This window comes from Alligator sinensis, unplaced genomic scaffold (assembly GCF_000455745.1).
Source record: "Alligator sinensis unplaced genomic scaffold, ASM45574v1 scaffold222_1, whole genome shotgun sequence".
In the NCBI taxonomy this organism is placed as follows: Eukaryota; Metazoa; Chordata; order Crocodylia; family Alligatoridae; genus Alligator; species Alligator sinensis.
Genome location: NW_005841912.1, coordinates 967,236 through 980,492, shown reverse-complemented (window position 1 = coordinate 980,492; position 13,257 = coordinate 967,236).

Below are 13,257 nucleotides of genomic sequence, written 5' to 3'. Positions count from 1 at the left end.
AGTTTCATGCCTGGCCACTTGCCACCCCCCTCCTGCCGTCAATGCCGCCACTGGCTTCTTTGGCCACTCGCCAAAGGAGTGGGTTAGAGGTGCCAAAGTAAACATCTCCAACCATTCTGTTTAATAGCTTAGCTATTAATAAATCTAGAATCCATGAATTTCTCTAGTCCCTTTTTTGAACCTGGCTATGCTATCTGCCTCCATTATCTTTTGTGGCAATAGATTTCTGAAGGTGTAAACCTTCAGAAAAATGTCAGTTCACATAGGCTGCAAAGGGACTTAGCACTAGATACCAAAGATTTGACCTGCATGGAGCATGTTCCAGCTGAGGGCTGCCAGGGCTGAGCTGGACATTGCCTGCAACTGCTGCTTCCAGCTGCTGCCTGGTGGTGTTAGCATTGGAATTGGGAGACTGAAAGAAATGTCTCTGTAGAAGGGGGAATTAAGGACTGCACCACAGTGCAAGCACACAATGAAGGCTGCACAGATAATGTTAATTCTGCCTTTCCTATCTTTGAAGCGCTTGACTTTCCAACTTTCCCATTCTTTTAATTGGTGTGTAATTTTTGAGGCTTTAAAATTCCCATACATGCAATTGTTGACACTAAAGGAGGGTCACCAGAGGAGGGCTAAAACTTTTACCTTCCCATCTTTTCAGGTGGTCTTTTTGGTGTAAAGAAAAGAGTCAGAGCTTAGTCTCAGGGGTACAGGTTGTAGGAAAAAAAAAAAGAAAAAACCCAGACCTGAGCTGCTTTGAGCACATTATGAGACCTCCTAACTTGGTCAATGCTGTACTTCAAGGAAGAGTTAATAGACAGAAAAAAGGGGGCCAGATAACAATGCTAAATGGAGAGGAAAGACCATAATGAAGCTTCTTTTCTTGTTCAAAGAGTGTTAGCAATGGAAACAGGTCACAAGTCAGTAATTATAATGACACTTTATGGTCTTGGAGGTTGTGGAAAACTGAGTGACTGACTAAACTGACACTTTGGTCCACTGCTCTGGATCCAGCACATGTAACCCTGAGACTTGCATGACTATTTAAGAGTTGCCTATCACCAGGGATCCTGGTTTTCTCTGATAAAAAATGCAAATTCTCTGATTTAAACACTCACAAATTCTCTGATAAAAACCTCCACATCTGCAATTAAAATGAAACACCACTATATATATATATATATATATAGGTATCAGTTGAACACAATTTTGTATTGATATATCTACAATTTTAAAGCAATTTGGAAGTCTACCAGTGCCTCAATCACTATAATAAAATAAATTCTGAATACCTATAAATTTTGGTATTTGATTATGAGTTTTTTATCATGGAAAATCAGAGCTTCCCCTGCCCCCTTCACTCCCCCCCACAGCCCCCTGGTCCTGCCGGTGCCCCTCGCCTCTCACTCACAGCCCTCTGCCCCCCTGAGAGCTGCCAGAGGGGGCTCCTAGCTGCCAGGCCTATGGGGCCAAGGACCCTGCTTTCCACAGCAGTGCCTGATCCCCAGCTGCTGCCCGTGGGAGGCAGCAGCTGCTGCGGCAGAGTGGAGTATGGAGCCTAACTCTCCCTCCCCAACAGCTGGCAGGGCTGGAGCGGATCCACTAGGCGGGTGTGGGGGGCATTATCCGCTGTGGGCTCAGGCTCCCCGCCCTCCTGCCCTCCCCCTGGGGCCTCTGCGGCCCAGCAGGCAGGACATGGCATGCCAGGGCAGGAAAGCTCCTTGCCACTGCAAGCCCCATGCCACCCTGGCGAGGCATTCCCTGCCTACCTGGCAGTCATGAGGGGCACAACTCCATGCTACCACCAGTACTTCTGCCAGGGAAGCAGGTAGCACCTCGCCAGGGTAGTGCAAGGCTTGCAGAGGCAAGGAGGTTCCCCACCTAGCCCTGCTTTGCCCTGCTGCGCTGGGTCCCGCCTGCTGGACCATGAAGGCCCTGAGGGGAGGGCAGCAGGGTGGGGAGCCCAAGCCCACAATGGGCAGCCCACACCTGCCCCCTCCCTGTGCACAGATCTGGGGGGCACATGCAACTGCTGCCCTCCCTGGGAGTGCACGTAGCAGCGGGGAGCCAACCCCACCCATGGCTCTGCCCCCTGGATGAGCCACCCACAGTTCTGTCCCGCTCCCTGTTGGGGCCCTGCAGCCATGCATTCTAGCCCTGGGCCCCAAGCCCTATGCACCACCCAGCTGGGCAGCAGCCTCAGCCATGGGCGACTGGTGCCGCCTTAGACAGGGGGGGCACGTGCCCCACAATGACCAGTCAGAGAGCTGGGGCATTCCTCCTGCGGCGGATCCCAAGGCGGCTGACGGAAGTGGCTGCAGCCGCTTCTGGGAGCACAATGGCACTCCACTCCCTGGCCGGTGCTTGCAGGGGGGGCACTGGTGCTCCCACCTGCCCCACCTTCCCATCGCCTAAGTGGTGAGCATGGCCAGTCAGGGAATGCACCGGCACTCTCAGGAGATGCATGTGCACCCCCATGCACCCTCTACATGTCACCACTGGTCTGAGCCCCAGCCCCACCCCACTCCCTCCCTCCCTCCGTATAGGGGCATCAATCCGTCCTTCCCACCTCCACCCATGCCAGACTTACCTGCAGGAGCTGCTCTCCTGACATCCATGTGCATGTATATGAACCTGGTGCCCCCTGCCTGACCGCCTTCCTCCTGATCCCCCCAGCCCCTTGCAGGCTAGAACTCTGCCAGCCTGCAGAGAGCTCTTTGTGAAAGTGTAAAATCCACGTTTCTCTGTGAAAATGAAAAATCCATGTTTTTCTCAGGTAAAAGGGGAAAGCCATGTTTTTTCCCATTTTTCTGTGGAAAACGGAAAACCTGGATCTCTGCCTATCACACTGCATGGTGTGCAGCATCAGGGAGAAGGCTTGCTCAACATGTAACTTGGAATAGTGCCACATTAAACAAAAGATTCTATTTGTTTACTGAACTGTAAAAAAATGCCAATCTAAGCCTATTTGAGGAAAAGATCTAGTGCAAGGTATCCTTTATAATACATAGCCCTCTCACCTCCATATCCTTTTCTAGTAAAGTATGTCTTTGCTGTAGAGCTGGAAAGGGGTAGAATCTCTTTTCCAATAAGCTAAGGGAAAGGAATTTGAGAATGACAGGTTGTAAACACTTCTCATCCTAAAAATGCTTGGCTCATAAGGATTCAGAACTCACGGCAGAGATGATATCTTTTATTAGACCAACTAGATATTTGCCAAAAAAAAATCTTAATTTGCAAGCTTTCGGGCACACTCATGCTTCCTGAGGCATAGGAGAATGAAAGGTTGTAAAATCTAGCTGGAAATGAAAATTCCATAGGAGAATGAAAGGTTGTAAAATCTCCTAGATGGAAATGAAAATTCGTATTTCAAAGGAGAGCTGGTTGGAATAGTTCATTTTGTGCAAATTAGGCACAGATAAAAGTTAGAACAGTCTTTTTACCTTGAAGCTGTTTGGTGGCAAGCAGGGTGTAGAATTATGTTTCCTTCTGGTTATGATGTTTCAGATTTCACAGGAGAGTGGGGTAATGAAATGCTCTCCTCTCCTGGGCAAGGAATTTCTCTTGTATTGTGATGTCTCTGAGCTCTGTGAAAATGCAAGTTTAGCTTGAACAAAAGGCAGGAGCAAGGTGTCAGCTTTCAGGTTTCCAAATGGTGAATTTTGCTTCCTCTTGTAAAATTATGAAGTTTTCATTTAAAAAATGGCTAAATTTGATATCTTTCATGTTACCCTTGGCTCATAAGGACATGCACTTGTGGGGTGGAAGTCTTCCTTGGCTCTTGTATGGCCCATCTCCAGCACCCAGTGGGGAGAGTGAAGCTGTGCTCTTAACATCAGCAGCAGCTGGAAGCACAGAGGCCTACAGGGAATGGGAAATGAGGAAGTGGGGCCCCACGACTTTACTCAATGGTCCAGAAGTCTGGAATTTGGAAACCACACTCTGTGAAAACTCCTGTATTCATGTGAGAGCTCGGTGGAACACTTTGTCTCTCCAGGTGCATATGTGTCCCCAGCTACCCCTTGCTATGGGCTGTGCGTCAGTGACACAGCCCAGTCCTTAGCTGTTACTCATGCCTTACTCAGGCAAACACCCATTGGATGCATAAAAAGTTCACTTGTCTACAGGTTCTTTACAGATGGTGAAAAATTAGTTTTGCTCTCATATCTAAACTGCTTCCTCTTCAGCAGGGGCCAGGGGCAGAGTGACCTGCTGGGAGTATCGGTGCAATAAACGTGTCATACCTGTGTGTGTAACCATCACTATGGAAACTCTTGGGGACTCCAAAATATTTTTACTTTATTGGATAACTGAGTCATGGCACATATCTTCGGAGAAGGGGAGAAATGGCTGGTGAAATCTTTTAAGTTTTTATTACACCTACATTTACAATGTCTGCACGCTGAAAAGATAATAGTACTGCAGTTTGAGATTAAGAATATGCTTAAATCCCCATACCATTTGTAAGATTTAAGCATGTACTCAGCAGGTGTGTCTACATGTGTATTAAGGCACCGTTGCTACAGCACATTAAGTTTAGTAACTCTCATGAACAGCACGTGCCCCCAGCAGCTGGGGGGGTACGGCTGCGCTGGCAGCGGCCAGTGTGGATTGCGGACCGCCTGCAGGCACCACTGGTGGTGGGCAGTGGGCAGTGGGGTGGCAAGCAGCGACTGCCTGCAGGCACCACTGACAGTGTTGGTGGTGCCTTTTTGCAGGGGATGCACCACCACTCTCAGGAGGTGCACATTCACCCACGTGCACCCCCTACATGTCGCCCCTGGTACCTCTAATATGAGGTACTACATAAATGCACAGTAGTCAGCAATAAAGCACAGTAGCACCAGCACACAGTTTTTTTGTGATGCTTAATGTGCAGTAGATTAATTCTAGTATGCATTAGAGCATTAGCACAGTTTTTTATGTGACGCACTAATGCACATATGATTAGCCTACTGCACATTAAGCATCTCATGTAGAGTGGGTGCGTCTACACGAGATGCTTTACTGTGCAGTAGACTAATCTACTGTGCAACAAGCACCGCTATCTAACTGTGTGAAGCAGCTACTGCACAGTAAAATAGGCTAATGCATGGTTTTCTACTACCTGTATGGAGATTTACTGTGCACTAGCTAGTGCGCAGTAGCACACATTTGCTCCCAGTTAGCCAGACCAGCAGGGGCCCAGCCTCCTGCCTGCGGCAGAGCAACATGGCTGGGAGTTCATCTAGCAGTCTCTGGCTGTCCTCTAGACCCCTGGTCTGACCTCCCGGGGCCTGTGCCAGCTGCTGTCCTTCAGCAGTCTCTGGCTGTCCTCTAGATCCCTGGTTTGACCTCCCAGGGCCTGTGCCAGCTGCTGTCCTTCAGCAGTCTCTGGCCATCCTCTAGACCCCTGGTCTGACCCCCTGGGGCCTGTGCCAACTGCTGCCTGCCCCTGGACACTGTGGGCATTGTTACACATACTCTGGGTTGTGGTACCAGGCGCTTTAATTAGCAAGACATGCTAATTAAAAGCGCCCGCACGTCACATGTATCAGCATCCCCACGCATCCCTGCACTGAAAAAATGGTGGTGGGGCACTTTGAACTAAAGCCTATCAAATGGATTTTATTTCAAAGTATCACACTGCCATTTTTTCAGTACACTGATGCACGGGGACATTGATACATGTGAAGCATAATGCTGCCATGCTCCAGCAGACTTGCTCTAGCAGACTTGACTGATTGAGTCTGCTCCGATGCACTGGATTTCCAGCACATTGGAGCAGGCTCCCCACATCTATAGGAGCCCTGTGTCCTGGTGTTGCTGACATGTGTTGGCTGCAGCAGCATTACAGAGCCCTGGCATGACCCCCCAGACCTCTGCCAGCTGCTTCCTGGATCCTGGGCATCATGCCCCTGTGTTGTGGGCATATGCCAGCTGCAGCAGCTCTGCAGGCCCCTGGCCTGACCTCTAGAACTTGTGTCAGCTGCTCCTTGGCCTCCAGGCACCATGCCCCTCTGCTGTGGGCACATGCCAGGACCTGATGGTGCCCAGAGTCCCTGCCGGAGCCAGCACCTGCAATTGCATCATCCCCAACCATGGGGAGAGCAATCCAGGACCCAAACTGAGTGTCAGATGAAACCGCTGACTTCACAGCAGTTTGGGGCAAGACCAAAGTCCAGAGGTAGTTTGGTTGGGCCACCCAGGTGAATGTCCACATTTATGAGGACATGGTAGCTCTCATGTAGGAGGGTGGCCACAATCGGTCCAGGCAGCAGTACTACATAAAGGTGAAGGCCCTGAGGGTTCAGTGGGCCCCCATCATGGACCGTAACTGCCAGTCCTGGGTTGCCTGTAGGACCATTCCCTGCATGTAGGAGCTGGACTGCATCCTGGCTCCCAGGGACACAGGCCACAGGAGATACTTTTACTCCAGCATAGGACGGCTGCTAGAGCTCATGCCGCAGGCCAAGTTTGAAGAGGACTCTTCAGAAGAGGGCCCAAGGGTCTGCAGTGGTAGGAACCAGCATGTTCCCCACCCTTGGCCTGCACCCACAGTGGGAAGGACAAGCTAGGGATAGCCCCACCCATGGCTAGCTCCAGCTCCTCCCTGGGGCGGGAAGGGGCAGGGGGGTACTGCCCATGCAGCCAGGCACTGGGCCTCCACACCCTGGGACACTGCAGGCAGCTGGATCATGTCACCACCACCACACCCATCTGGTAAGCCCCTCCCAGGCAGGAGGGCCAGGGCAGGGGGATAGGGGGAACTGCAGCCACCTGTGGCCATGCCAGCTCACCCGTCCATCCGTGGGCTGCATGCCTGGAGTTAGAAGCCCAGCTAAGGGTGTGGGGGCACCCTCTCTCCCCCCCACTCCACCCACCCTGCCTGGATGAGCTCCCTCCTGCCTGCTGTCATTCCCCTCACAGCATGCAGGGAGGTGGGAGGCAATGCAGATTGAGTGGCCCACACCATCCCAGCTAGGTAGCCAGGAGCCTGTCACATGCAGAGAAACTCTTTGATGGCAGTGGCGATCTCCTCCTCAGCCGTGGGGGTCAGGGACTTGTAGCGTAGGCAGGAGTACCCCTTTGGGTAGCAGTGCATGTTGTGGGAAAGTGTGGGGTAGCCTGGGGCATTGTCAAAGCTCAGGGCCCTGTGCCAGGTTCTCCGCTGTGCCTAGGGTACCATGGCAATCAGCAGCAACAGGATGTAGTGAGTTGCGCACCCCTTGGTGTGCTCGAACAGCTCATCGTGGCACACCTGGGAGACTCTCAGCAGGGTTACACTTGATGTGCAAGCCACTCCTGGCAGGGGCCCTAGCCTGGGCCACCACTCCAGAGAGGGCCACTGGGGAAAGGGCAGGGGCATCACCAGCTCTGCATCCCACCTGGGTGGGATGCCCTCACCCCTCAACCCTAGGCGCCACAGGTCCGGTGGCACAGAAACAACCTGCTTGGCCTGCAGGGAGGAGAAGAGGGGGACAAGGTCTGGAGCCACTGGAGCAGCTGCCAGTGGGAGCCAGCCCTGTCCTGGTCTAGGAAGGGGATGGGGGAGGCAGGTGGACTGCCACAAGGGGCAAGTGGGCTGCCTGCTCCCCATGGGAGAAGTGGAGACACGGGGCTTGGCCGGCAAGCACCTTTGACAGGGCCCACCTGGCCAAGTTACCATGGTCCCTAGATACCTGTGCATGCACAACCCCCAAACTAAGGCCAGGCTGCATGCAGTCTCTCCGTGCACTGCGTGGTATCTCTGAAATGTTGTACTCTCACAAAGCCTCTCTGCTGGTCCAGAACCTGCATATCGGGGAGACATACCAGCTACTGGCAGAGATGCTTTGGTGAGGACGCTGACACCATCAGCCAGTGCCCTCTGCCTGTACCACCTCTCCTGCTGGTGCATCTAAGACAAAACCCTGGTGCTGGTCTGTCTGGTCACCACAGCACAGGCCTGGGTGTCAGACCTGTGAGCTGAGGATATGGCATGGGAGCGGAAGAGGGATTGGGAGGACCACACCTTCAGGGACTAGCTCCTTGCCATCAAGGAGAGGAACCTCAGCCTCCTTGAGAGGATGATGGAGGCCCACAAGCAGGAGGCTGCTCTGATGGCCTGGGCAGTGGAGGCCACAAAGGAGGACCACCAGGTGCCAGACACTATCATGGCCTTGGCAGTCACCTTTGTGCCACCTGCCCCTGTACCCAGCCCCAGCCCAACCCCTGGCACCGGCCCTGGCCCCGGCCCCAGCTCCAGCTCCTCCTGCACCCTGACAGCCACCCACCACCCAGCCCCTGCCTGTGGCCCCACCTGCCCCGTGGCAGCCATCTGCCACCCAGCCCTAGCCCTACCTGCACCCTGGCAGCTACTTGCCCACCTGCTCCCTGGTAGCTACCCATGGTCCTGAGCCAACCCCCAGTGGGCTTGGGAAGAGATGCAATGGTGCCTGCAGTAGCAAGTGTTCCCTACCCCTGCTCCTAAACTGGGTCCCCGACTCCCCAGCAGCCTGGCCACCCACTTGGGCTGCCACCCATCACTCATCTGCCCATCATGAGGCCCTTGAGTGGGAGATGCTTGCCACTGGCCCAGCTCCATTTGCAGGCCCTGCTGGAGCTCCCGCTGGAGGAGGGGGAGTAGGCTGGACAGTGCCTGCCCTCACCCTTGGCCAAGCCCCCAGCCTGCCAGCCTCACTACAGCATCTGCATGCATGGTGGTGCCACCAGAGGCTCGGATGCTGGGTGCCTCTCTCCAGGCTCCACACCATAGGCACCTCCTGCCCACTGTTCCCCCCTGATACTGCACAAATCATACTTTGTAAATAGTTGCACAGGGAAGAGTGTTTTATTGGTGGTAAGCATTGGAACTTGGGGTGGAGGGTTGTTATTGGGGATGGAGGGCAGGAAGGAGGGAGTATGTTGTTGGGGAGGGAGGGCAGGAGGGAGTATATTGTGGTGGAGGCAATAAAGATTGTTGAGTGGAAATTGTCCAGAGTGGGCATGGTCTTGGGCATGCATTGTGGGCCTGGGGCCTGCGAGCAGCCACTGTGCGGGGTGGGGGAGGAGGTGAGCCACAATTGCCTCATGGACACAGTGCCCTGACTGCAGCTGCTAGGGGTGGGGACCATCCATGGTGCACTAGTCACAGCCTCCAAGGACAGTATCCCCTGCCAAACTGAGCCTTCCTCCCCAGTGACCCCTGCCAGATTCAACTTACCCTCCAGAGACCCCTGCCAGCCTGAGACTGCCCATGCTGGGAATCCCCTGACACCTGGGCAGCTGCAGCCATAGCTTGCAGCTTCCCCTGGCTCCTGCAGGGGGACAGAGCAGGGCAGGAGTAGGCCTGGATCTGTCTACTCCTATAAGGAGCAAATCTGCTCCCAACAAGATGCACATGTAGAGGCGTTCCAAGGGCTGGCTTACTGCATAGTAATTTACCGTGCAGTAAGCCTAAATCACATTAATAGCATGTGTAGGTGCACCCAGTGTTATGCAGCTGGCCCAGTACTTCACTAAACTGGTGTCTCAGGCTTTGTAATTGTGCAGAGCGCTTGCTATTCAATTGGTTCTTGGTTCTGTTAGTAAGTAGCATGTAATGTTGCTCTTTTAGTCATACAGCAAAGAGCTCAGGCACTTTCTATCCCACGCAAGACCAATATCGTAAACATAACTGTGACAGGGGAAAACCGGGAACAGCATTTTCTATACCTACCTTCCAGGGGTGCTCCAAAGGAGCAAGCAGAGATGGAGGCATGGGGAGGAGATGGAGCCATGATTGTATCCGCAGTTTACAGCAGCCAGCCCAGATGAATGGGTGTTATGCTATACAGTGATATCATCTAAGCTGTACAACCTGGAGCTCTGGGAGGCCTTGTGTCCCCCACACCAGGCTCAATGTACCCTGGTGCTGCCCTCGAGGGAAACATGATTTGGAGTCCATCCCCTGTGCAGACCTAGGATAAAGTGTCTCAGTCCAACCCATGGTACAAAACATCTCCTAGTCTGATTAAATCACATGTGGGGCTGGTTATGGAAGGTGCAAATGGAAGTATCATGCAGAGGTGTGCACATGTTTTCTGGACTTATCTCTGGCTGAGGCATGGTCCTTTAGATGGCTCCTGTCCAGATATTAACTCCTCTGACCCACTGCTTTCCATTCAGGTTGGATGGCCTGTTCTTAGGAATAGGCTACAAACATAGATGCTACTTATGCTCAGGCTGGTAACCTGAACACTTTGCAATGAGAATGCAAGCTAAACCATGTGAGGGCTGATTGCCCTCCAGTGCCTTTCCACATTACCCTTCACCCACTGCCCAGGACAGACACTGGGTAAGAGTCAAAGTGTACGGAGCACCTTAGCTCACTGCAGCTACGTATGCCTATGGAGTATGCCTTCAGAAATCCTAGCAGCATACATGGCTGAATGCCATGTCAGTAAGGCTCTCTCTCAGATATGGCTTTACAGTGTGGCTGCTCTCACTTGGGCACAGCTAGTACTAAGGCTTAACTCTGAGTGCCAGGCACCTGGAGAAGGCTGCAGTAGCATCCCTTAAGGCTACAATCCTGAGAACACTTACAAACAGGCATAGTTTGATTTCAGTGGGATTACGCACATGGGCAAGATTAAGCACAGATGGGAGGAATTGCAGGATGGGGCCTGGGGAAGAATTCTCCTTTGTTATTCACCCAGCAAGGGAGTAAGCAGGAACATCTGACCTCTCTCCATCAACCAACAGTGGCTGCCCCCCAGGTGCCCACCACAGGTAAGACAACCAGGCTCTGCAAATGTGACAGCAGCATAAGGACAGAAGCTTTTGGGGACCAGGTGCCAAGTTTGCCCTGCTACATTTGCACAACTTCACAGGCAAAGGACTCACCTGTGCCTGTCTCAACATTGTAATACAACATGGCTGTAACACCATCTACTGCCAGCAAGGCAAACAGCTGGAAGCAATGATTCTACAGTAGTGTAGGTATCTCTCTATCTTAGGTGTGAATGCAGTCCCAATTACTCTAGCATCTGGACGTCTGATAATCTCCACTGTATTTGTCTGCACAGCTGTGATGTAAGTGCTGTTATGCTCTTTGTACCAATGCAGTCCTGACATCCAGAGAGGCTGAGTGACTTGACTAAGGTTGACACAGCTTTGACATAGGAAGGCTGGGACAGAGCAGGGATTTGAACCCAAGTGTCCTAGACTGATACAGATTTAGCACTGTCTAACCAACTTTTAAATATTCTAATTTGTTTTGTTTTCTACAAGAAAACCTCACAGAGTTACTAGCATTGGTGTGTTGTGGTGCCATGCAGGAAAAATCATGGACCAACATTTCACAATTTTTGTTTTTTAAACAATGCCAGGGTATTTAAAACACAGGGCAATTAAGGCCTTGTACAGCTATGCACAGCTGGAAACCCTCATGTAAAACCACAAGGGAATGCTCTCTTTCTACAGTTTGGCTAGAACTGTAATGGGGGTTTTTTTGTTAATGTTGTTTTTTTTACAAGCACTTTAATTACCCTCATATTTTAGTACTGCTGTGTTATTGCAATATGTTACTTTTTGACACAGGAGAATTTTTCACGTGCTCTCCTCAATAAAGTTCCCTGATAAGAATGACACATTAAATGAGCTATAATTAGCTATTGCTGTCTTGGTCTTACAGTAGCACCAATAGTCCCCAATTTCTGATCAGGATTCTGCTGTCCTACATACTGGATGGATGGATGAGGAAAACCCAGGTCCTATTTAAGAGACTGCCCTGGTAGGCATGCAGCCAGATGGAGGTGTGCCCCATGCAGCCAGATGGAGGTGTGACACCAGTATGGGAAGAGCTCCACAATGGCTGCAGTTGAACCAATATGACTAACAGTATCATGGTGCTGTGGGCTTCAGTATGTGCAAGTAATCATAGCATGAGCCTTTGCGGGAAGTAGGCCTGTGGTTAGTCTGGGATGAAGTATGTGCCACTGGTTCTGCTTGGATTAAGGCTGGATTAAAAGCTGCTAGGGAGATTCCTACCTGTGTTACAACCACCCCCACCCCTGTCCTGCCTACCCCAAATCTAGTGCTTACCAATCCTTACACCTGTGCCTGGCAATACACTTGAGTGGTCACCTCACCACCCCCAAGAGCTGTGCTTGCAGGACCCAGGCAGGGCCAGCCCACCCTATCCTACGGCCACAGGGGGCCCTGCTGCCAAGGGGCCATGCCGTTTTCCCCCTGCCGCCTGTGCCATGTTTAAAGAGCTCAATGCAGGCAGGGAGCCCCTTCCCCGCCAAATGGAGCAGGAGTTCCTGGCTCCACTCTCGCCCAGGGAGGGAACCCAGGCATCCCCAGCACATGCTGCCCCCACCCCGTGCCCCCCACAGTACAGCCCACGTGTGTGCAGCCTGGCCCTATTTTATTTCAGTGAGTTTATACTGCAATTAACCACAATTTTGATTTTTTGATGGCTCAGGGGGCCCCAAAACTATATCATATCTTGCAGGGGGCCCCAAAAAACTGTGGGCCGGCCCTGGACCCAGGTCTGTGCTGAGGCTACAACAACCCGCCCCTTCCCCAACAGACTAAGTCAGAGCCCCTCAGCCTCCAGAGCAGGGGTTCTCAGCCCCTTTTGTACCAGGACCCATTTATAAGCATGGATGGCCAGTCCCTCCCAGGGTGGCCATCATAGAGGACATTCTGGTTTTCTGCTACTCTGTGCTCTATTGATACAAAACCCGATGCTTTTATGTCCTCTAGTTTTCTCTTCAAGAGAAAACTAGAGGACATAAAGGCGTCTGGTTTCATATCAGTAGAGAACAGAGGGCAACCGGACGGTCCTCTATGATGGCCACCCTAGTCCCTGCCTCAGTGCCTCTCACTCCCGACCCGCTGCCCCCCACCCCATGGGTGGCATGGGGGGCCACAAGCAGAGGGAACTCTGCCAGCTTGCAAGGGAAAAGCCACAGATTTTTTATTTATTTAAATTTGTATCCAAGGCCAAATTAGCCAAAACTAATTCCAAATTCAAGAGTCCAGAACCATAAGTGGCCCTACAACTGACAAACATCCTCCACCTGCACCTGGGACTTCACATGTTTCCAAAACCTTTGGCAGGCATCCTACTTGCAGACCCAAGCCCAGAGGCTTGAGGTTTGGCTGCCCCCGAGTTTTGCTTGCCCTCTGCCATAAGGCCCTTGGAGCAAGCAAGGGGGGCGACTCCCATTTCCATGAACTGGGCTTAAAGCCACCGCACCTCAGCGGGTCCTGAACCGCGCCAGAAGCGCAGTTCTCCCGTGGAGCGGT